Below are 27311 nucleotides of genomic sequence, written 5' to 3' on the forward strand. Positions count from 1 at the left end.
TGTACTAGCAACATTGCTACAGACATTACCAAGGAAATTCAGGATTATAGTGAGGCTTACATATTTTTATTTTTGTCGTAGGAATGTTTTCTTTAACTACAAATTAATGCGCTTTTGGTGACCCTGTCTATCATTTAGTAACATACAAGATGTCAAAGAGAACCTTCCATAAATATACCTTAATGATAACAAAGAATCAGCGCTTTTCCATTCTCGCACATTGCCCAATTGAGTCGTGATACACAGCGCTTGTATCGTTCGTGTCGTCATAACATAAACGCATGCGTTAACGGTATCGGTCTAGCCCTTACTTGCTAGAATTAGTTACTCTACAGTTTGTCTCTTTGACGCTCAAATAGTTTGACAAGGCGGATCGGAAGGATGGTGTGAAGGTCGCGATATCTCGAAACTTCCATAATCTTCGAGCATTACGTGCTTCCTTCCACTATCAAAGGCAGGAATGTTACCTAACAAAATAACTTCTCCACATCCGTCCAGCCCACATGGTTAGCCGAATCAGAAAATGTTGATGAAAACAAATTATTTAGAATGACTCAAGGTACGTATTGCATACTTTGTAATTGAGACGTACTGTTCCTCGAATTCAGCCAGTGAAGCACTTCCCTTGTGCCAATGTCACTTGCTAAAGTTTTCATAACATTTAAACGTTGAAATACATAACTTGTTTGTTATCGAGCAGATTTATTGCTAAATACTAAATCTAATTACGTAGGGCATGTGGCTTATATTTTTCCTTTTTCACTAACTTGAGAATTATGTTTATTTGTAGCAATTATAAAGAGCTAGAATTTGTTTGTTTTTTAATTTCGCGCAAAGCTACTCGAGGGCTATCTGCGCTAGCCGTCCCTAATTTAGCAGTGTAAGACAAGTGGGAAGGCAGCTAGTCATCACCACCCACCTCCAACTCTTGGGCTACTCTTTTACCAACGAATATTGGGGATTGACCGTCACATTATAATGCTCCCACGGCTGGGAGGGTGAGCATGTTTGGTGCGACCGGGATTCGAACCCGCGACCTTCGGATTACGAGCCGAACGCCTTAACACGCTTGGCCATGCCGGGCCAAAGAGCTAAGAATGATGTAATTAATCCTAAGTATTATTCTTTATTCGGCAGTGATATTGTAAGCTGAATGGTTTCGCTTACTGTGTTTATAATTCATACAATACTATTCTATGTCCTAAGTTTACTCCAGGGATTCCTCTAAACTTTCTTAATATAAGTTTCCTCCAGAACATTCCGCATCCAGATAGGGGTTCTTAGTTCAAGGACTCGATAACAAGTGTGTGTGTTTTTTTATAGCAAAGCCACATCGTGCTACCTGCTGTTTACAAAAGGGGAATCGAACCCCCGATTTTAGCATTGTTTTAATAAATAATAATAATGAAGTCAATAAATAATTAGTGCCTTAGTTTCAGTGCAAGCAAAGGCCTGGCATGGCCGAGCGCGTAAGGCGTGCGACTCGTAATCCGCGGGTTCGCGCTAAACATGCTCGCCCTCCCAGCCGTGGGGGTGTATAATGTGACGGTCAATCCCACTATTCGTTGGTAAAAGAGTAGCCCAAGAGTTGGCGGTGGGTGGTGATGACTAGCTGCCTTCCCTCTAGTCTTACACTGCTAAATTAGGGACGGCTAGCACAGATAGCCCTCGAGTAGCTTTGTGCGAAATTCCAAAACAAACAAACAAACAAATCAGTGCAAGCAATATATTTAAATATATTTTACAATTTGCTAATTTACTTTTCAACTTTGATTTTTAAAAATATTTCACACACACAATTTTCTTTTATTGAATTATTTCGTTTACTTGCTATGCCCCTTTATGCGTTCTCTAGGATCTCCAGAGGTCCTCAGACCCTGCTCTAAGCAACTCTCATTATTTAGTAAACAAGAAAACATTTACCCAAACACCAGTTTTGTTTCTACGTTCTATTTACCGTATTGATCCGATTATAACGCGAAGTTTTATTAATAATTAGGCTGTAAAATCTCGAGTCGTTTTATAATCGCGGCCAATCATAGGCCCCTTCCCTTACTTGAGCTTTTCGCATTCCTGAATGTCCAGAAAGCATCCACCTCGCTTGTTCACCTTTTAAACGTTTAGTCCAGAAAATTTTAATTATTTCATATTATAACTCCTTTTAGAAAGTTTTTAAACCACTTTTTTAGACATTAAAAGTGCCTATGAACTTGATTTAAGTAATTTTAATTAATAAAATTCACCACTTAAAAAAACCTGAAGTGGTGTTATTTACGCTCTCATAGAAAGGTCGTATTTGGTCGACTGTGATAAAGTTATGAAAAAGAAGCCGAACTGGTAACCGTAATTCATAATTTGTGTTTTTGGTTTATGTTGTAAGATGAAAAATCATTTGAAAATTCATCACAGGTTTCTGCACTAACTGTGATTTTATTTTATAACTTTACCTTTATCACAATCTACCAAATACGACATTTTCTATGAGAGTGTAAGTAATACCATCTCATAAACCTTTATTTTAAGTTTTACGGATCGATAATACTTTCACTGATAAACAACAGAAACTGTGTTTAAATTCGTTAATATTAAAATAGAATTAAATTTCAAGTTACTCAAAGTATATTATATGAATGTTAATGCTTTCCATGAACGAGATTTCCCTGTGAATCAGCGGTAAGTTTACTAACTTGCAGTTTAAAATGGGGAGCTCAACTCTCCTCAGTGGGGAAAATACAAATAACCCACTGTGTATATTTGTACTAAGAAAACACAGAGAGATTTGAGAGTAATGATAAAAAGTGTGACAGTGGAGATATTTAATCCACTTACTGGTTGTTTTTTACTTAAAGTTTGGGAAAATAACGTCCAACTGTTGTATTTTTTCAGTTAAATACGTTTCACTGTTTAACAATTCAACTTGAACTTGCTTAAAGTTTTAAAAATAATTGATAAAAATTAATTAACACTCACACAATGAATAGTAAGGTTCGTTATTTGACTCAACATTTTGACTGAAGACTCTTCTTTATAAAACCTTGAGATTTTGTCGCCAGTGGAGTACGAAGTCGAGTTTGAAGTTTTGTTCTATAATTGCATTCTATATCTTGGCATGTTACTTTCGCGTGGAATTTAATTTGGTGTAACTTGACAATATTAACCACAATTAAAAGTCTTCCTTTTTATTAGTCCTCAAATATTTCAGTGATTATCTAGATGGTTCTTGAACTAGAATATTATTTGAACAATGGGTCAGATAAATATTTCTAGATAATTCTTGAAGCAGGATATTATTTCAACAATGGGTCAGATAAATATTTTGGCGCGTTCTGAATCACAGTCTCAATAATTTAAGGTATTTCTTAGGCTCATCAACCAACTGGCCCGATGGTATGTCTGCGGACTTAAAACACAAGAAACCGGGTTCCGATAAAACAAAACTAACCTATTGTGAAGGCTTGTGCTTAATTACAAACGAACAGAGAAACTCATCAACCATAACTGGAATAATATAGTTGACAATTTTTGTTTGTTTGCCTGTTGAAGATGTTAATTAAAATTATCGGCCTAAACTAGACCTAATCAAAAAGCTTATAAAATATTTATTAACAGTAATGTTGTGAATTACTTTTCTATTAAACCAGCAGATTTAAAACTGTTTTATACATAAGTATTGACAAGAAAAACAAAATTTTACCAACAAACATGGATAGTTATAAAAGCCCTTTATTTCTGATACAAACTTCTTTAAGTCGTGTTGTTTAACTTTGAATAAATGACAGCAAAAAGTAGAGAAACTTAAATATTTGTAAAATATTATATTTCTTGTTAATAATACTAAACACAAACTGCTTTATGTCAAGGTTCTAACATAGCAGAACTACACAGTAAAAACTTTACTCTGATAGTAGTAATACAATGGATGAATGGTATTACAATGGATGATTTGTCACAAGAACTAAGAACTTCTTGCTATCATGTGCAAAGTATGTTACAAGAAAGCTATGCCTGCCGAATTTGAAAATCAAAATTAACATTTCAAGAAAAAATAGAACCGAAAATGTTTCGGCTTAAAGTAAAGATATAAACAAATCTTAAGAAAAAGTGAACCATAAACCATCTTCAATTTTACACTTGGACACAAAATGGTTACCTGTGATAGGTATGAGTCTAGTCCATGGTGGTAAAATGTGTTTTAATTTTAAAGGATTAATAGCAGATGTGTGGAGAAAATAACTCGTTTTAGGAATCTTAATTTTTTTTTAAATTCAAAAACATCAGTGTAGCTGTGAGACCCTTGAACCAGCTAACAATCATTTAAATGTTAAGTATTTTAATCAATAAATATGTATTTGTGAAACCTTTGTGCAACTAGCAAATATTAAGTGGAAGAATCTAAACCATTTAAGAAATGTATAACTGTGAAGTAACTGGATCATTTAACAAGTGTGCAACTGTGAAGTCTTCGAATCAGTTAAAAATATGTAGTTGTAAAATCTCTGAATGGATTAAAACATCTACATATGGGAAGTTTTTGAACAAGTTAACAAATGTATAGCAGTGAACTCTTAATCATTTAACAAATATGTAACTGTGGGCTTAACTGACCTAACAAATATGTAACTACGAAGACTTTGAAGAATTTCTTGCAGAAGACAAATTAATATCTACAAAAATTTTGAATTAGAAAACAAGAGTGTATTTTTTTGACAAAAAAAGGAATGTAAATGCAATTTCTTTTATTTAGATTTTAATAGTGTTGCTGTAAAGACTTTTATTTTAAAGAATGTTCTGAAAACTTTATTCACAAGACAATGTTTACGTCATAAGACAAAGTTGTAACTCAAATGACTTTGAAGCAATTGATATGTGCGTGACATTTATAAAGTATTTCAGTTAGATAGTAACTGTGTAACTATGATTACTTTTATCAAGAATAAGGTTTAAGTATAATGGCCTTTAGTTAGAAGATAAGACTCACTGTGAAAACAGTTTTGAGTCAGCTAAAAAGTGTGCAAGTGTGAAGACTTTCTTTTACAATACAATTGTGAACTATGAATAATTTTATTAAGAAGATAAGATTGTAATATTTAACAGATAAGTATAGAACTGTAACCACTTAAAGTTTTACTAAATAAGATGAAAGTTTAACTTCAAAATTTTAGAAGACAGGGATGTAAATGAGAAGACTCTGAATCAACTATAAATGATGTAATCCTAAAACATTCCATTTAACACAATAACACAAGTGAAAAATATTTCAGCTAATAGTAGCTGTAAATACGTTTATTAGAAGACAATAGTAACTGTAAATATTCTTATTTATAAAATTATTATATGACTGCAGATGTTATTCAACTGATAGGGAAGATAAATTTGAAAATATGGATACATGTGTTCAGAAGACAAATGCATATTTATAAATATTTCATGTAGATGGGAAAAGTAAAATTATGAATATCTTCTGTCAGAGAGCATGTGCACACCTGAAAAAATTCAGATTTTAAAGACAATATTGTTAAGTGTGTGAGGATTAAAAACAGCAGAAAAAATTCCGCTGAAGAAGGAAATAAGAAGATGATAAATTGAGGTATGAGGACCAATAACAGTACTGCACAATAAAAGGGAATGAAACAAAGGAACTAAACAATTGTATATGAACAATAAGAAAAAATTGAAAATGACATATGAAGGAAAATAAAGAGAAATGTGTGGTTGTATGGAAAAAATAAAAGAATGTTGAATGAGAGAAAATAGAAAGCAATGTTATATATGCAAAAGGCAATGAAAAATGTTTTTTATAATGGAACGGGCGAAAATCGTGAATTAAGAGTAATTACAGGGGAGAGGGTGATCTTGAAAAAGGAATAACTAGTATAAGAAAAAAGAAAAGGAATATAGAATGGTAAATAAAAAAGAAAACGAAAAGGGCTAGAAAGTAATGTATAAAATAGAAGAAAAAAATGAGAAGAAAGTGATGTATAAGATAGAAGAAGGAAAGGACCAGAGAATATGTAGGACAGAAGAATAAGAAGAGTGGAGAGTAATGTATAAAGTAATGTAAAAAGTTGAAAAAGCAATTTATTATACAATGTATAAGGATGAAGGAGAAAAATGCTCAGAGAATAATGTAGAAGGAGAAAGAGTAATGAATAAGGTTATATATATAACAGAAGCGAATATGTTTGTTTGTTTTTGAATTTCGGGGAAAGCTACACGAGGGCTATCTGCGCTAGCTGTCCCTAATTTAGTAGTGTAAGACTAGAAGGAAGGTAGCTAGTCAGCACCACCCACCGCCAACTCTTTGGCTACTATTTTACCGTTACATTTTAACAGCCCCACGGCAGAAATGGAGAACACGTTTGGTGTGACGGGGAATCAAACCCGCGACCCTCGGATTACTAGTCCAGTGCCTTAACCACCTGACCATGCCGAGCCAACAGAAGCGAACAAGTAGGAAATGTATAAAGATAAAGAATACAAAAGAGTATTATGCATGTTAGAAAAGAGGAAATTTAAAGGAAAAATGCTTTAAGTAAGAATTGTATAGTTAGAAATACAATAATCCTCTAACTATATATGCAAGTTAAAATATTTCTTTCTCTGTTACTTTCTAAGCGTTATTTTCCAGTATATTATATTTGCCACAGCTTAAAATATCAATAGTATTTTGCTTTTTCCCTTAAATAATTCTAATTCTGGAAATTAATACCACGGTTTCCTAACCTCCCCACTATTCGTTGGTAAAAGAGTAGCCCAAGAGTTGGCGGTGGGTGGTGATGACTAGCTGCCTTTCCTCTAGTCTTACATTGCTAGATTATGGACGGCTAGTGCAGATAGCACGCGTGTAGATTTGCGCGAAATTCCAAAAGACAAACAATTCCTAACCTTAAGTACTAGACAGCTATTCAAACAGTCTTAGTCGAGTCTAATTGATCTTGATATTGATCGAGACTGTTCCATCACCCCTTTATATAAAGTGGTACTTGATGTATTTAATTGCTGTCTCCAGCTTTAGTTGAAGTCGAGGAGATTTCGGGTAAACTATTCACGAACACAGAAAGTGACGTAACGGGAAAATCTTATGTAATATATATTATGTTAATATTAGCAAAATTCTATATGATTGGGAAAAAATATTATATTAAATCATATTTCTGACTTTTAAAGTCTACTTAATTTAATTGTTTTCTTATCAGCTGTATGTAGATTACTATAAATTAAGAAACAGTAAAATAGATTTTGTTACTACATTTTAAAGATATGTATGTATAAATAGTAGGTTTTAAAGAATTGTTTCTGAGCTACGTATCAAATTTTTCAAAGAATGTTTTAATATAAATACCCTGATTTATTAGTGGAAAATGTCTTGAAAACCATATATATATATATATATATATATCAAGTTTTGTACACATATATATTTAAGTATATTCACTCATTTAGAACAGAAGTTTTTTTTCCAAACAACGACATATGCCATCACTCCATTTCATTCTTGGGTTCTTCTTTGGACGACTTTTGTAATCTCAATTTGTGCTCTTATTCTCGCTTTTTCTAATTTCTTCTATTTCACTTTGTCTCTTCTTCCGCCGTTCTTCTCTTATTGTTGCTCAGCAACATTGCCTTTTAATCCCAAGTTGAGATCCTCTTTCTACCAATTTATCAAAATCGCCTGACATAGCTGAATAGCGTTACTGTAATTTCTACACTATTATTACTACAGTTGTGCAAATATAGGCCTACTTATTTCCGATGTCGTTCACGTTTTCTTCTATCGCAATTTACCAGTTGTTAAATGTTAAGTTATGTTTGTCAATTAAATTATTTTACTTATATACTGTGTGTTGCTGTTGGGCTTTGTATTTTTCTACAGCAGATGTCTGTGACTTGTTGGCGGTAAATTTAAAACAAAATAATCGAACAGCAGTCACTTCACTTGTTTTGAAAATAATATCCTTTTTCAGAACTAGTTTAACGTATATGCAACAAATTATTTATACTATAAATGATCACAGGCATATCATAAATACTGTATAGTTCTCTTCTTGTCAAAATTTTACTGAGACATATTTAGAATTTCAGTTGACTTGTTTTCTATATTATTATCATTTACTTTTCGTCAAACAGCACTGTCTTTCTGGTAAAGTTGTTTCTAAAACGTTTATCTCATAATGGCTGGTATGGGTATTAACACTTTTACCAACAAAGTAACTAATAAGGACCAAATAATAATAAAAACCAAAGTGTGTGTTCTGTAGATGTCAATCCAGCAATTGTATCATTAACTGTACCAGTATAGTTGTGAGTGTAAGGCTGAATGGACGTGGGAAGGTCTAAAAGGTTGTTCTCTGTTTTATTAGTAAAAAAATTAACATCTATACTAGCCGTTCTGAGATACATTTTCATGTATCCAATGACCGTCTTAAAACATTTTTTGTTTAAACTAATTTTACTTTTATTTAACTAATTTTTGGTTGAAATTTTGCACACATTTAATGGTAGTATTTCTGTAGAAAACCATGGAAAACACCTAAATACTAAGTGGTGAAACAATTATAAACAAACACAAAATCAAAGAAGCCCTATTTATATAACAACTATAACCAAAATTAAACCAATATAAAGGAACAACTTTATATACTGCTCAAAAAATTAAAGGAACAAGTACATATTTCAGTATATTTTTGTTATAACTAAATTTATGTATGAAAAACATACCTGTTCGTCTACAAGTGTATTTTTTTTTAAGTTTGCGAGTGAATATTTGAAGCAAATCAAATGAAACTCATCTCACTCAAGGAGAATACAACTCAATGTACCCTATATAAGGCTGTTACGTGAAACTATGCATTCCTCATTAATTCTCGAAACAAACACCAACATGGATCTTTTGCGGTTCGTTTTGTCACTGTGTACTCTCACCTTCTGTACCCAAGCAGTCAGGCGCCATCTGACAGAGAACAAAGTGGCCAGGGCCATCCAGATGCTGGAGGATGGCCAGACACAAAGGAGGGTGGCACAGCGCGTCGTTGTGTCACCAAAGGTCATCAATCGACTTTGGCGACGCTACCAGAAGACGAACACTTATGCCAGGAGACCAGGTCAAAGCCGTCATCACTGCATAACAGCCAGAGAAGGACCGCTACATCGTGACTACCGCTCTGCGGGACAGGTTAGCTACGGCTCGGTCACTGCGAAATGACCTTCAGCATTCCACTGGAACCCGTGTGTCAACCCAAATAGTTCGCAATCGCCTGCCTTATGAACGCCTTAGGACCAGACGGCCTGCAAGAGGCGTTATTCTGACAGCGCGGCCCGTGCAGCCAGGAGAGAGTTTGCTCGTCAGTACCTGGACTGGGAACTTCGTCAATGAGCCACCGTGCTGTGGACAGACAAGAGCAGGTTTTCAGGGTTTCTGTGTGTCGTGATGATGGACGTGCGAGAATGTGGAGACGCCAAGGAGAGCGATTTTCCGTCTGTAACATTGTGCGAGTCGACGCTTATGGAGGAGGTTCTGTAATAGTCTGGGCAAACATATGCTTGGGTGGCCGCACGAACTTACTGATATTCGACATGGGTGCTCTGAACGCACGACGATATAGAGACGAAATTCTGGGGGGACCCATTATGAGGCATTTTGCTGGTGCTGTCGGCGATGGGTTCATTCTCATGCACGTTAACGACAATTAACTTTGCTTTTACCAAACCCCTTCTCGTAACTTTACTTTGTTTCTCGTCTACTCTGATTTTATCTGTCTCTCTACTTTCCCGTTCATCTCATCCATTTTATGATTTTTACTTAACCGTCTGCTTGCTATATCTTTGACATCAATAAACTTCATGCGACGTTCGATAATCTCGAAATCAATGTGTTACAAATACAACATACGAATCTTACCGATTTACGTAACTAAACGTGTCATAACATTTGCTTTCAAATAATTGCTTTTAACTCTTGTTATAAACAAACCTACAGAATTATAAAATATTCGCTAACAAAATAAATAAACAGACTTTTATATCATGGCAGAATGAGATTTAAGATTAAAAGCAATAGGTCGCGCTCAATAGCTGAAAATTATATATAATGTTTAATAATAACAGTATTATCATCAGTATAAGATGTAATATAAAGTTGTTCATAATCAGGGTGAAAAATGAAATGTCTTAATAGGAATAAAGCGAGATATATTTTTAAAAACTTCTATTATTAAAGTAAAGAGTATGTTTGTTTGTTCGGTTTAACTCAAAGACACAAAATGGGATATGTGAGATTTGTTCACGGCTGGGAATTGTTGGAAGTAACTAAACTTGCTGCTGACCCGCCAGAGGTTGAAAAAAAAAAAGAGCAAGAAAGCGACTTGATGCATTCTTTGCTGACAGTTTATTTTACTTATAAGAGTGGAAATGTACGTAGCTATCGGTCAATTATCTCTTTCATTCTTTGTGAACCTGACGATCACCGAAGAAGGTCGAAACGTTGTTCGTTCTTCTACATAATGCTTTCTGTATCCATACCAGCCTTTTTTTACATATATAATTTTCTTTACAAGTGGGTTTTCTCGTCATCACGGATTTTAATCATTACAGTTGAGTATTTTTAATGTGACTTACTAAACCAACAAACTGAGCTAAATTTCAAATTTTTCAATTACACTAGCTAGAACAATATGTATATCTTGAGATATACTCAATATTATATAAGTCTATGATTCAAACACAATTTCGCACATGACATTTTTGTATCAGGAATTAATCCGGCGAAAGTGTTATAATTAGGATACAAAAAGGAAATCGGTCGTCAATAACATATATCAGGGAGATACTTTTGTGAGAAAGTTAAACAAACATTTGCTTCCTTCCATGTTAATTTTTAATTAACTTTAATTTTCTGAATATAGTTTTAGTGTTACATACTTATTGTTCAGCCACAATGGCATATCTTCCGATAATTCTTCATTCCAGGAGACTCTTTTTAAACACTTAAAAGAATGACTCATAAGCAACATTTAACTTGTCAATAGGTATTTGATCATTCAGTTTACTGTGTTTTTCATCCGATAATTTTGGTAAATTTAATAACAAAAAATTATCTCGTAAATATTTATTTTAGGTAAAAATATTGTTGTTAAAGTCTATTATAATTTTGTTAACTTGCTTAAAACTCTGAAATACACTTCCTTCAACATTATTCAAATAAGCAATGACACAATTTCGCTTTTAGTTTATCTTTCAGGCCAAAATGAATTAAACATGCATAAGTCACCATATTTAACAAAATTAAATGTATCTTCTAATGTACTACCTTTAGCTTTTGTTTCTCAGCAATGCTAAGGACTTCTTGTTACACATTATAATTTATTTCGGATTTAGAAGTTAATTAAATGTTAATTTGTATAAAATTTATGATATTTGCCAACAAGATTAATTCACACAATTTTCTTTTTTTAACACATATATATTTTAATATAAAAATAATAAGAATTATTAAGAATAATGGTTATTACAAATATTTGTTTATATACAAGGGTTTTACAAACTTACAAACAGTACTGAGTCTTCTATCCGGTTTAGAACTGAATATTTTATCGACGATCCAGATCCACGATGAACAGGTGAATTCTGATTAGATATTGTTACACTTCACTTAATCTAGCTGGCTTGACTGGCCTCACACGGCTTATAAGTTGACTCTTTACTGACGAAGGTGTTTAATGTCCTCGTAGAAATACTAACGTCCGAAATAATTCACAGCAATTGAACGGATTGTAATGTTCGATATCTATAAATGTTCATGGTCAAATTCTTTTTTTTTTTCGATGAATAAACGTTCATTACAATTGTAGCTTTCGAGGCTTATATTATATTGACTGTAGCGACCAACAGTCTCATGGCGCGTCGATTTTATATATCAATCACGCGAGATTTTCGAACTTTGAGTAATGTTGGAAAACACACTAGCGTTTTTATGACACAAATATTGTTGATTCTTACTCTCGCGAATCTTCTACAAATTTAAAGAATAGGGGAGACTTGTGCAATACACATCCTACAATATACGTCACAACATAAACAGATAATGGTAAATCCGTTACATTTTTTACACACAAAAATTGTTCAGAATTTACTGAGAAGTATATCACTTTACTTTTCAGATCTTAAGCTATTTTACACTGTTAAGCGTTGAATAACTGGGCATGAATTTTTACACAACCCCTTTAAAGTTCTGAAAATTCTGTTCAAAAACTCGCGTAGCAAATAACTACATAAAATGTTCCACGCTTCATCAATATACCTAGAAGTTTAATATCAAAAAACAATAAACAAGGTCTGTAGACTTGACTCTAGAAAGTGTATACAAACTGTAAAGTATTCACTTAAATTACTGAGAGTTTTTGGTAAGCAATTAACACCTATATAAAATGTCTAGCTTTTAATATTGTATTATTCCCCCAGTGACTCACACCGCTAAAAACCGGTGAGAAGAGCAAATATAGCCCATTGTGTAGATTTGAGCTTAATTCCAAACAAATCAAAGTTTAATACTGTATCGTCTTTAAATTGCTTCAAGTGCTCTAAAATTCATTAAAACTGAAATATCTAAAAACGCCACGTAAATCATATTTTGATATCAATTTATTAAAAGTACATTAAATAGAATTTATGTAATCACCGGAAAGAGAAGTTCCTCATCTGAGTCTACTTAACACCAAACTCTCCTCTACTGAAACGTCACAGTCACTACCTTTAATTTTACATTGCCAGTAATCGATGAAGTTAATCACATGTAAAGCTAAAATTTGATTTTGACCAATATAAATATCAAATAAGACTACTTATTGCATAATAACAATGAAACGTGTAAAAGGTTTTACGGTGAACTCACCAATCACACTTCCATCACTTTTATAAACTAATGAACCAATGTTAGTACTTTTAGCTCGTGTTGTTGAAAGTATGCGAGTGTATTATATTATAAAGGTATTTGTTCAACGTAAAAAAAATAAATTCGTGTGGACATTATTTCTACTTTATGTTTTAAGACATAGTTATATTCTTTGAATAATCTTAGTAATACAACCACAGTCCCAATTTTACGTTTAATAATACTAAAATTCGGCATTCTATCCCTGTGGTGCGCACAGAGCAGATGTCCCATTTTTAAGCTCTGTTCTCATAAACAAACATATAAAACCATGAAAGTTTTGACAACAAGGTGTAATCAAAGTAAAAGTAGATATGAAAATAATACATACACACACACACACATACACTGCTGGCCAAAATCTTAAGGCCAATGAACATAACGAAAAAATATGTATTTTGCGTTGTTAGACTTAACCACTTATTTGAGTAGAGCTTCGAAAGATGAAAATAAAAAAAAGGAAAATTGAAATAAAAACCTTTTTAGTATTTAATAGGGAAAATGTGAACATTATGAAATTAGCCTAAATACTAGCTGGTCAAAAGTTTAAGACCATACTGAGACGAAGCGTTAATCGGTAAACACGTAACGAAATTTAGTCATTTGTGTTCAAGCATTAGCGTTGTCAACATTTCCCACTGACATCTCCTGTGTTACATTGGGTACAAACATGACAAAGGCTAAAGAGTTTGAACGTGGCAGAATTGTCGAGCTGCAAAAGTAAGGTCTCTCTCAACGTGCCATCGCTGGTGAGATTGGGCAGAACAATAAGACAGCATCTACGTCTTCAAAGGCCACACCACGAAACAGCTCGGTTAAACTTCGCTGAGAAACACAAAACATGGGACGTAGAGAAGTGGACGAAAGTTTTGTTCTCTAATGAGAAAAATGTAACCCGGATGGTCCAGATGGCTTCCAACGTTACTAGCACAATAAGGATATCCCACTGGAGACATTTTCTACACGACACAGTGGAGGAGGTTCCATCATGATCTGGGGTGCCTTCTCCTTCCATGGAACAACGGAGCTTCAGATTATACAGGGGCGTCAAACAGCAGCTGGCTACATTGGTATGTTGGAGAGAGCATTCTTATTGACTGAAGGCCCTTGCTTGTGTGGAAATGAGTGGATATTTCAGCAGGACAACACTGCAATCCACAATGCCCACAAGACAATGGACTTTTTCATGGCGAATAACGTGATTCTTTTGGACCATTCAGCGTGTTCGCCCGAACTGAACCCCATTGAAAACGTTTGGGGATGGATGGCAAGGGATGTCTATAGAAATGGACGTCATTTCCAAACAGTACATGATCTTCGTGAAGCCATCTTCACCACTTGGAATAACATTTCAGCCAGCCTTCTGGGAACGCTTATATCGACCATGCCAAAGCGAATGTTTGCAGTTATTCGCAATGACGCCCATGCAACTCACTACTGATACCTCTTGTTGGGCATTTCCTATCCTATTTAGAACTTCTTTTTGGTATGGTCTTAAACTTTTGACCAGCTGGTATCTAGGATAATTTCATAGTGTTCACATTTTTCCTATTAAATGCTAAAAAGTTTGTTATTTTTATTTTCCCTTTTCCATCTTTCGAAGCTCTACTCAAATAAGTGGTTGAATCTAACAACGCAAAATTCATATTTTTTTCTTTATGCTTATTGGCCTTAAGATTTTGGCCAGCAGTGTATGTGTGTATATATATATGAAAAAAATATTGTGACTTATTTTTTCAAAATTGTTCTTATAAATCTTTTGCAGTATAATATACACATTTTAGTTGTTCTGACTTTTATTTTTGTTTGAACCTAGAATATCACAAGTGTGTTTGAGTATACAAAGTACTTTATTTTCAAACGTCATTAATTCAGATTTCACCAGAGGACCAGTAAATACTTCATTATCACGATCGGGATGTAGAAATATTAGTTAAAATAGATAAATTATCTTTATCATTTTTAGGAAAGGGTAAAAGAACATCACGATAGCGTGAAGCTCAAATATTTTAAAATTACCCAATCTGACGAAAAGGAATTACACAAATAGTACACCTGCATTTTAGTCACTCTAATTGTTTGAATTTTAAATTTAAGCCCCAGTGTTCCTTTTTATCTACAAAAGCTGTACTTTAAGTATCTTATTCAACTACAAAGTACTTAAGTATATTTAATTCATTCACTTTTCCTCTATACTTCAGTGGTTCAACGGTAAATGTGGAGGCTTATACAGAGATAAACTGGTATGCACAGAAATAGTAGCTCACTATATAGCTTTTGTGCATAACGACAAAAAATAAATAATCACCTGAAATATCAAGGTATTCTGAAAAAAAAATGTATCAAGATTCTGGAAACTTCATTAATTTTAGTATTATCTTTATTCCCGGAGTCGGACTTATACGTAGAAAAATATATTACAAAAATCGTAATATCATTTTGTTTAATAAAATTCAAGAACAAATTAATTATTCACTTAAAAATACCATATATGTAATGATAAACATATTAAGGACAAATTATCGCTAAACAAAACAGCTATGTAGCGCTGGCTACTGAACTTGAAAAAATGAACCAATCAATATAGGGATGAAAGTGGACATATCACTTGATATGGATAATGACCACGTAACAGACTTAGCCGTTTCAGCTTTATAGGGAGAATAACAGCCCTACATTAATGGCTTTCTATTTTGTCTATCAAAAACTTAGTGTTTGAATAGAACTTCAACTTTCATAATTATGCCTTTCCTTTAGTTAATTTTAGAATACTACTTTCATGGATATATTATAGTGGAGTATGTAACTCTATTTTACGATTATAAATTCTGGTTATATTTGTTTTGCCAGTAAGGAAGCCAGCAATGTAGAGATTTTATTTTCCATGTAAAATCGAGACGACTTTTATACTTTGTGATACATCTACTCCATCCCCGTCTTGTTTGACTCGATGTTCCAATTCAGTAGCCAACTTTACATACCTTTTTTATTTAGCGATATTTTTCTAATATTTATTAATTTACTTTTTATAAGATGGCATACGTGGGTTACTAAATTATAGAGTGTGTAGCTTTAAAATTTTGCGTATAATAGTAATGAAATAGGTATCCAAAGGTTGTGAAGACTGTTTTGCTTTATGAAATGATAGTAACATTATGCTTACAATTAGAATTAAGTAGGCGCTAAACCTACTGAAAAAAAAAATTATGATGAGCGTAAATAAGAAATATGTGTTTTGGTTATTCGCCAGTTTTCAAATTTGAACGGCAAATATACAGTAAATATAGCAACTATGTCAAGTAGCTCTTCATATCTAGTTTGTGATGGCCTGTATGTGTATTAATTTTCTTTTTACTTATTCACTTCTTACATAATATTGGGATTGGCTCTCTAAAGACACTGATTGTATAGTGTACAAAGAATTGAGTATTCCAAACGTTACAGTCATCTAATGTTAATCTATTATTGGATTGTAATTATTGTTTCATCCTGTATTAAGGTTTTCAAAGCAACATTAGATTTCTGTCAGAAAGCTAACTTCAAAGGATAATAACATTATTATTATGATTTTTCTTTATTTTGAATATAATGATAATAACAATAATAAACTAAGTGCTCAAATATCATCAGGACTGTTTTGCTCTATTAAGTGATGATAAAATTATAGTTTCTGCTAGAACTAAGTAAACGCTCTGGATGGCTGAAAAGCAGTATAGATATCAGAAATGAGCAACCGGGAAACTCTTCATACCTAACTTTTCGTGACTTGTAGAGAAGAAAATCTAAATTACTTCTGTATTGCTTTAATATGGGCTTCTGTGCCATCTATACGTACAGAGTACTGATGCATTCTCCGATGTCATTTTTTGTTAAAGTACTATTGTGATTAAGCAGTAACCCTTAGGTAGAACAAACGTCCATTCATGTGTTTTTCAAACTTTCATTAGAAACTGAATGCGTACCTTGTCAAATCGTAAATGTAGACATAAAGTTGGTATAACAATTTAATAAAGTATCACATTATATTGCAAGTGGATTTTTCTCACAGCCTTTTAAACAAAAAGATTATCTCAAATTATAGCTTAACAGTATGAAAATATAATTAAACCGTGTTAAACTCTCAAGTAACTAGTTATGAAACTTTTCGATCTGTCTATATTTTTATTCAAAATATTCATAAAATGTTTTTTTTTTCATTTTGGGTTTTGTGTTATCTTTTTACTTCGCGCATTTTTACACGAAAACTCTGCATTAGCTGTCCCTAATTTAGCGATCATATAATAAAGGGAAGTAGTTAATCAACACCAATCATTTCTAACTCTGGGGCTACTCTTTTACCAACCAACGAAGAGTGGGATTGACCATTACTTTACAACTTCCCCACGGCTAAAAGGGCGATCCTATTCGGTTACGAGAATGCGCACCCACGATCCTCCGATTGCGAGTTGAGCGCACTAATCACCAGATCAAATACATACAAATAATGGTTCTAAAATAATAGCATATTGGAGGTATTGATATAACAAACCTTTAGTTACGAAGATGAAGTTAATGATAGTAAAGTTTGTCTCCAAGCAGTGCTATTTGGGCAACCTTATTGAATTTATTATTTAGCTATCAACAGTTTATTGGACTTTAATATAATTTCTAAAATGAAATTTTAATTTATTCTGTTCATTTTTTCCTCTAAGTCAGTGGTTCCCAACCAGGGGTGCGAGATAACATTTGTTTTGGCCACCTTCACCTTTATTCTTAAATAAATAATTACTGTGAGGGGTGCGAGAACATATTAAAATTGTTTAGAGGTGCGGGGCGTAAAAAAGGTTGGGAAACACTTCTCTAAGTGGAAGAATTTCCTATTTTAAACAGGATAGTCAGAAATGTATTTTAAGAAATCCTCGGGAGCAAAGTATAATAATTATAGTTGTACAGACTTTATAAAATGTTTCATTTCCTCATTTGAAAAACTAAATTGTGGTTGAAAATCCCTTGTTGTATTATAATGCTGGTTGAACTGGTATACATTGAAACTTTGAAATTTAGTATGGGCTTTCTAATGTGATAAGTTAAGAGTTAGAATTGTCTAAAATCATCCAAGGTGTTATGAATAGACTGACTTCTATTATGTCGCATTAGAGAGCACTTGTGAGGTGAATATAAATGATTAAATCAAGTAGGTCATTGAAACTTTACATTATAAAATTTATGTTATCACCGGAAAGAGAAGTTCCTTGTCTGAGTCTAATGTAACGCTAAACTCTCTTCTACTGAAACGTCACATTCGCTACCCTTCCATTAGAAACTAAATGCATACCTTGTAAAATTGTAAATGTAGGCATAAAGTAATAGTGTTGATACACTAATGGTAACATTTTATCTGTGCTTCTTTAGTAGTCGTAATGTAACCTTTCATGATGTGAAAATGAAAGAAACTTATCAAAGCATGTAGATTATACTTGAGGCCATCAAGATAATACTTGTGAGGTGAATATAAACATATACTTTATTTACAAAATGCATCAACATCTAATATAAACTTGAAAGCTTTATCCTAACATTCTAGTCAAAACAAATATAAAAAAATACACAAAGCAAAATTGAATGATTGGCACATTAGTTAAGTTTATTAAAATTTTGGTTCTCCTAAGTTATAATATCTAATTAATTGTAGCTGTCAAAATCCTCCTCCTGCAAGCTGCCTCAGTAAGCTGCAAAACCAATTAAAACTTGTTTTTGTATTTTAATGGTTATAAGTTTCATGAAGAGTGATTTAGGTTTTCGAGAAAGCTTTATAGTCTGTCTGTTTATGTCAAACATTGTCTTAAAATTACAAAGAAGATATCATTTCTAATCATATCTAATTTTGAATTAACAGGAAAGACAACTAGTCAACACATCAGTCTTCTACTTTTCTACTACTATAATCGAATGCTGGAATTATCGTCACGTTATGACATTTTCACAGATGAAAAGACAAGCATGTCTGGCAATGGGATTCAAACCTTCGGTCTGAAAATTGTGAGTCGATAACCTTAAACTCCAAATCATGTAATATCTCTATCTGTATTTGAAAATCATATACCATACACAGAGAAAATAATAACATTTAAGAATCCCAAAACCCTTAATTTGTGAAAATCATTGAAGAACCACTTATTATTATATTAGTGCTTGTTCTAGCTTGTTCAGAGATATTAAAAACTGCTCGAAATCAAGACTGTGGGATCGGATTGTTTAAAATACCTAGATGTTGTAATGTATTTTTTATCACATTTTTCAGCTTCTAAAATAAGATATAGTAACATTAAAGCTGCTTTAAATGTTACTAAATTTAAGCTTTTCAAATACAGAACATTAATATTATGCTTCAACAACTTTTTATTCATAGTTGTACAATATTCTTTCTTGTATACGATTATTTTTATTGGGAAGCACACATTTTGTATAGCGCTTGAACAAAAATTTATTTTCACGGGTTAGAAATATTTATGGTTTTAGACTGTATAAAAGCAGTAGAAATGTAATTTTAAGTTATATGTTCATAAAAATAACGTGAAAATAATAATTAAATTCTAAAACATTTTATTCTCATTAATTTTCGTGTGTCTTTATAACACAGATATAAATCTAAATAAATTCTATATGCCTATTTAAACAAACATGTATGCGTATTGTTGTAAACATGGTATCATAACTAAGTGTACATATACTTTGCTAGATTTTGCAAATATACAAACTTCATCAGAAGAAAATGTAGATTAAAACAACTTTCAGAGATATTTTATGAATTTCTGTAAAATCTTTTCCATATATAAGAGTTTGCTGTAAAGTGATACTTCAGTTCTATCCTGAAGAGCTAAAGTGTTAAGAAAATTGTCAGAATATTCAATCACTGGGATTCACTACAGTGTTCGTTGTGTCAGATAACAAGCTTTGTCGACTTTATTCTTTTAAACAGACCATAACGCTGCAATAAGTGTTATTGTGGTATAATTTTATCTAAATAACAGGCTACTTCTCGTAGAAATGTGTCGGAAGAAGTTGAATGGTATAAATAATTTAAATTTTAAACGTTTATTCCGCTCATATACAACTGGCCTGGCATGGCCAAGCGCGTAAGGCGTGCGACTCGTAATCTGAGGGTCGCGGTAAACATGCTCGCCCTCCCAGCCGTGGGGGCGTTATAATGTGATGGTCAATCCCACTATTCGTTGGTAAAAGAGTAGCCCAAGAGTTGGCGGTGGGTGGTGATGACCAGCTGCCCCTTCCCTCTAGTCTTACACTGCTAAATTAGGGACGGCTAGCACAGATAGCCCTCGAGTAGCTTTGTGCGAAATTCCAAAACAAACAAACAAATCATATACAACTTCATTGAAATTTCTAAAGTTATGGTTCTTGCCAACAACAACGCTATCTTTGACTAAGAGAATCAATAGTAGCCCAATAAAGAAAACAGACAACATTGCCTGCTGGAAATAATATCATACAGGGAATTACGTCATGTAACGCATTTTAATGCTGGTGGTCAATGTAAAGAAGAAAATTCTAGTGTGTTGTCTTCATAAGCACTCAGTTTTTGTTTGACTTTGTGAATAAACATATATTACACTTCAAAACAAATAGTGTGTGACTCGTAATCTGAGGGTCGCGGGTTCGCATCCCCGTCGCGCCATACATGCTCGCCTTCCCAGCCGTGGGGGCGTTATAATGTTACGGTCAATCCCACTATTCGTTGGTAAAAGAGTAGCCCAAGAGTTGGCGGTGGGTGGTGATGACTAGCTGCCTTCCCTCTAGTCTTACACTGCTAAATTAGGGACGGCTAGCACAGATAGCCCTGAAGTAGCTTTGTGCGAAATTCAAAAACAAACAAACAATCAAAACAAATAAACGGCTTCTATCACAAAAGTGTACAAAGAAATTTAATGATGCTGGTAAAAACAAAAGATAATTCTTCTAAAAAATTTTCCTAATGTTCTACTAGTTGAAGTGAACTATGAGCATGGTGAGCGCTTCCATCAACATGTTTTTACAATGAAACAGCAATATCAAGAATTATGGAATTCTGCGATGATGGGAAATTACTGATAATTCTTATAGCGTAAAATTAAGAACATACACAAAAGGCGCTACAGGTCAAACAGATATTTTGTAACAAAATTTATAAATAACACCATTATGCAAGTTTTTAACATAACCAGAATGTATTTTCAATATATGATCTTATACTCACTGTTTTTTTTTAAACTGGTATGGCTATTATGTATTGTTTTCGAACATTCTTAAATGCAATTTTTCAAGGAATAAAGTTAATAAAAGTTATTTTCACAATATATAAGAATGTTTTGAATAAATCTATCATAACTCGAAAACTAAAGCTGATCAGTAATTTTCAACAAGATTTTTAGAATCAATTACTCAGAAATAGGTGCATTTTCCCTAGTAGCAGAGAACTGTTTTGTTACTTGGATTTTTTTTATTAATGCTTAGAGAATGTAATTAAATATTAAGACTGAACAATGGCTTTTGGTATCTTTAGATTACGTATTATCTAACAGCAAGAACTTTTAAAATCTGTTGTCGTGATTCACTGTTCTAATTACTTTCTGGAAACAAGTCATAATGCCAAAAATTGTGTAAGAAACGTAAACTACAACATTATTTGCTTGTTTTGCTCTTGCAATTGCAAAAGTAACACAAGTATATACATTGTACGTATTTATTTGGTTTTACCAATCTAAGTAATTGTATACTAGTTTAGTCTGTTTTACTTGTAAATAATTATTGTTTACCACCTTAGGTTCTAAGTTATTAATGTTTTACTGTATAAGTATTTTTGCACCAGTTCAGTGTTTTACTTGTAAACTGTACAGACCTGTGAATTTAAACTTCATAAAAGTTGTTTTGGTTTTAATAACGGAACTTCCATAATTCAGCTATGTACAATTCGAAAATAATATTCTTTTTTTTTCTATCATGTAAAGATTGTTTTACAAATTGGGAAGAAAAACTATTGCCTGGATTGAATTATTATTTCGTTTATCACAATGAACGTTTTTATTATTATGTTTATTATGTTTCGTTTATAGAACTATCGATATGACTCTCACGTCGCGAGTCATCTAAAAAAATCTCTAGTTAGTGGTTGTCAACATTTTAAGCATAACATAAATGAACTATTTTCATAGAAACTGGATCACATTTTGTGAAAAATCTGTACTTGATGGAGAAACATTGATATCATTTTTGAATTCAGCGTACAGCGTAAAACATTTTCAAAGAATTTCAGTACAATAAAATAATTCGCAGGCCTCTATTATTATTATTTACTATTTTAAAGTTGTAAGCTGTTAATGTGTTACCGTGTAATTAATTGTTTACCAGTTTAGACCGTCTTACCTTTAAATTGTTACCGTTTATCATTCCAGTTTATTGGTTATTAATGTTTTACTGTATAAGTAACTATTTATGACCTACAGTGTGTGTTACTACTAATTTATTTACATTTTCACTACTTTAAATAAGTGTTTTTTCATATTTTTATTGTTTGAATGATTTTTAATCAGTTTAGGGTTATTGTTTTCCGCTCTTGGCTATGAAATGTTAATGTTTAATTTAAAAATACAAAAACAACTGCCTTTTCAATAGGGAAGTTTCGAATTTAGTGAATACAATGTTTCAATCTGTAGTATCGAGTCATAACGAGGTAAAAGTTGCATTAAAAGTCAGTCGGATTTAAGAAAATTTTACAAACTCGTGATGGTGACAACAAATTTGTAGGTGACATTAAATTCAATTTTTAATAAAATAAGATAGATAACATATTATTATAGATAAATGGTGATTTCTGGACATTTATTTAGCTTTGATTTTGATTATTTTATCAGTAATACTTCAACTACTTTTTTTTTCTATTGATATATGGCTCTCTTCAGATGAATCAGTGATAATACGTTTTGTTTCTTTGACATGATCAAAATCATTTTGAAATACTTAAAGCTGTTCCTTAAGCCTCAGGTTCATTTCTCTTCCGGTTTCTGTGATATAAAAGTAGTTACATGAGTTCTATTTAATGTTGTAGATGGCTCCGTTGGTTTTATTTTCAGTTAGGTAATTGTTAGTAATAAAGTCCTTCGTTTGAATGTGACGTTGTGGTGGTTGTTGTCGTTTGCGTATTTCAATTAGGTTTTTGATAATGTCCTCGACATAAGGAATCGTAATGGATAATAACAAAGTTGTTTTCATCTTTAAAATTTATATTTTGTTTATTTTGTGTTTTTGTTTTTGGGTCTTTTGATGTACTTTGTTTGTTTGTAATTAAGTAAAAATTAAACAATGAGCTATCTGTTCTCTGTCCACCACAGTATTAAAACTCAGTTTCTAGCGTTGTAAGTACGCGGACAAATAACTGTGCCACTTTTGATGTGTTGATTATTTTGTTAACATTTGTTTTCGGGTAGTTGTTTCTTTTAAGATAGTTTTCAGATTTTTTTTTTCGTCGTCTAATTCATTTGCAGAACATATGTTAAAATCTTGTTTGTTCATGTTATCTATGCTGTACCCACCGCGAGTATCAAAACCCAATTTTTAGCCTTTATACTTATTGATGAGCTACTGGAAACATACACAATGCTAGTTGCATAACATGCTTCAACGTTGTAGTTTTTGTTGTACGAAGTGTATGAATTTTTAATTTAGATACTGAAGAAATAGTTAACAAAATAATCGATGCATCCAAAAGTAAAACGTCATCATTATTCCTACTACAATTCATTGTGTCGAAATAATCAGCAAAAACTTAGTTGGACCATTGGACTCGTGAAAAGATACAACACTGGCTTAGATACCATAACCATACACAACCAGTGGTACAACGGAACATCTGAGGAACTAGAAACCATATTTTGATAGCCGTTGTGGGAAGAGTGCAACAACACAATATAATATTGAGTTTAGCTGATAGCATTAAAAAAGGACAATAAAGCCATAGTATAACACTATTCTAATCGACTAAAGTAAACAGTTTATACACTTTATGATTGTACGTGAAGCATTTATCCAATTTCCTTATATATAGTAAGTATCTACTTTTGCCCGCAGTGAAGGTTCGGTGAGGAAGAAATGGTGATGTATTCAAGGTGACGCAGAAAAAGGGAAACTAAAACACTAAATGTGATTAATATTAGATACACTATTTTATATATAAATATGTGTAGGAGCTCACGTAGTAACCAATGTATTTTGGATTTAAACGAATTGTTATTATTTGGAAGGTAATCAAACATATTCGTAGCTAATTATGAATTGGTAAGTAAAACCTTTAATTGAACACCGTTGTGGTGGATTTTATTAATCAAGAATCTTAATTTGAAGAGATTGTGTTTAAAGTAATCCAAGCCAAGCGAGCATGTAGTTAAGTAGCTGTAATGATTTATTTGTATATGTAAAGAAAAAGATTAAAATATTTGCATATTATTGTATACATATAAATTTTAAATATTTGTAAGATGTCATCACATTAAACAGTTGACTGTTTGTTCAGCGGTATCGTTGTTTCTGTTGGTCAATAAACAATCTTATGTTATTGTTTTATTTGTTATTTAACAAAAACGTACATTGGGATAATGTGTATGTGTTTCACACAATAAATGGCATTATTGGCTTGTTTAAGTCTCTTGCTAATGAAAATCGTTATTGTTTTTTTGTACTTCGAACAGTGAAATATGTAATTGGTTTGTGTGTGTATTAATTACAAACGTTTTCCAATATTCTGTATAGCAAGATTTTTACTAACAGATTAATTTGACATGGCAAGCAAATAAAGCGAAACTTGTGAGTTAACACCAACAGAAAATCCAATATTCTAAAATTATTGAGCTCTGGGTACAGAAACGCAATATTCTAATGAGCTCAGTTACTAGTATCAACCGATGAATAAATGAAAAAGCCGTGATGAAAACATGTCTTCTAAACAAAATTTCTGATGTGTCACAACACACAGTTATAATAAATACCTTGAATAACAAACTAACCCACTAAAATTTGCATAGTAAATCAAAATGACTCTCTGACATAATAAATTTATATGATAATACAACTCCCTGACATTATGAACCCCCAGTACGAAACAGTAAATTAACATTGTAATTTCAACGAAGTAATTTTAACGTAAAAACCTTAACACAATAATCATGATATAGTAACTTTGACAGAGAAATCTTTCTATAGAAATCTTGACATAGTAACATTTGTAGAGATATCTTTATATAACAGCCTTGCCAATGTAATTTTAACATATTAATTATGACATAGTAATCTTTATAAAGGATTTTTTAAAGAGTATTCTTAACACTGTGTCTTCACATAATATACTGAATAAATCAAGTAACCAGGCAAGATAATCAACATAAGGTAACCCAATAGTCTTGTTCAATCAGTACATGGGATAGGCGATCCCTTAGGATGTCTGAAAATGGAATAACCCACTACTCTGTAATTGTAAGCGCAGGAGTGAACCCAATCTATCTTAAGAACTAATGTAATGGACATGGACATTACAATACGGGATAATCTGGCTTGGAGAACACATGATATAATATAAAGTTCTGAAATAATGTTTTTGTTTTGAAATTCGCACAAAGCTACACGAGAGCTATCTGCGCTAGCCGTCCATAATTTTACAGAGTAAGACCAGAGGGAAAGTAACTCTTGGGCTACTCTTTTACCAACGAATAGTTGGATTAACTATCATTTATAATTTCCCCACGGCTGAAAGGGCGAGCATGTTTGGTGTAACGGGAATTCAAGCCCGCGACCCTCAGATTGTGAGTCAAGCGCCATAACCACCAGGACCCTGAAAGAATGATTAAGTATAATAAACTAACACTCTAAGCCAGTGGTTCCCAACCAGGGGTGCTCGCATCCCTTGGGGGTGCGAGATAGCGTTCCAGGGGGTGTGCGATAACATTTTAGTTTTTTTGTTTTTTTATATTAAGGGTACTGTCCTATATATTCAAAAATTACGTTCGATTTTTATTTCTTATTTTACTTGTTACAGACGTAGCTTTTTACTTTGTTACGATAAACTATCGTTTCTACCGTCACCGGCGCAGACCGAAATCTTAATGTACAACTGTAAACAAACAACACACAAAACATGAACGTGACCTAAATACTCGGCACAACTAATTAGGTTACGTTTGTGAACACCGTCTTAAAGTATCTATTATTTATTTATGTTATGTATTCACGTGATCGTGATTCGAGAAACTTCAAGAAGTATCCAGAATTAATCGATGACGTCATGTGACGTATATATTTATAACATTAAATATATATATATTAAATATATATCTAATAAATTAAGAATAGATAGATTATTATAAAAAGTACAAACTTATGTCTGAATAAATTGGTGAATGATAGAACAATTGAATGGTAAGAAAAAACTTTTTAAATAAGTTTGGGAAACAAAACTGAAAATAAATATCATTCTGTTAGTATTATAAAAATTTATATATCAAATATGTCATGAACGTTTTCATAGTATTTGCTATCAACCAGAATATATTTGTTTTATAAACAATTTTACATAACTTATTGAAATAATAATAGATATTCAAAACAAGCTCAACATTATGGTATATTTTTGGAGAGTGTTTAATACTTCCTAACTTTTCTGTATTAAAATCATTGGTGTTAAGGATATTGACACATAGACATTTCTGCTTTCCTTTACTCAAAAAAACTGTGTAACTGCTACAGAAAGAAAAGTATACATATGCTACTTAGCTGTTGTTGGGGCTTATGTAATTGTGAGATACGCATCGACATTAGGTAAATGTGTAATGTATAAAAGAAAAAGATGAAATTCACTAATCTTAACTTCTTTGCACAATACGAATAATTAGCACTTTTATATACATTTCAATACAAAATAGCTACAAATATTAAGACGTCAGGTATTTTTGACAGTTTCTGAAATTCAAAACTATGCTAGATACGTTAGTGACTGTGTTTTCTTATGTTTTATTTTTATACTTCTAGAACAAACTTCCATTATGATTTCTACTATGCCAGCTGTTGCCATCCGGCGTGAAAGAAGGAAAAGTAAAAATCGACCCTTGTCTGCGTCATCCAGCAAACATAGCAGCATGTCGTCTTTAAGCAGCTCACGTGCTTCTTCTCGTCAATCAAGACGCACTACAACTAAGAGTATAAACACAATCAGCACCTTGCTCTCTTCAGAAAATCAGCTAGAAATTCCCTATTACCGGTATTGTCAGAAGAGCCAGGAAGAAGAACAACAAATTTACAACTTACTGTGTATGCAGGAGCTATCTTAGTAGTAGTCGGACTAGTCCTGGCATTTGTTGGATTAAGCCTTAAT

The 27311-nt window shown here is 32.6% G+C and overlaps 1 long non-coding RNA gene across 2 annotated transcripts; it reads left to right on the forward strand.

Annotated features, from left to right (window-relative positions):
- The first annotated feature begins 300 nt into the window (after positions 1-300).
- LOC143232835 (uncharacterized) lies at positions 301-27311 on the forward strand. 2 transcript variants are annotated; one of them, XR_013017809.1, is made up of 3 exons: positions 301-559; positions 18801-18943; positions 26969-27311. It is a non-coding gene; the product is annotated as an uncharacterized LOC143232835 (long non-coding RNA). The 2 variants fall into 2 exon arrangements; XR_013017810.1 differs by lacking the exons at positions 18801-18943; positions 26969-27311 and adding an exon at positions 3364-4644.

This window comes from Tachypleus tridentatus, chromosome 11 (genome assembly GCF_004210375.1).
Source record: "Tachypleus tridentatus isolate NWPU-2018 chromosome 11, ASM421037v1, whole genome shotgun sequence".
NCBI classification, from domain to species: domain Eukaryota; kingdom Metazoa; phylum Arthropoda; class Merostomata; order Xiphosura; family Limulidae; genus Tachypleus; species Tachypleus tridentatus.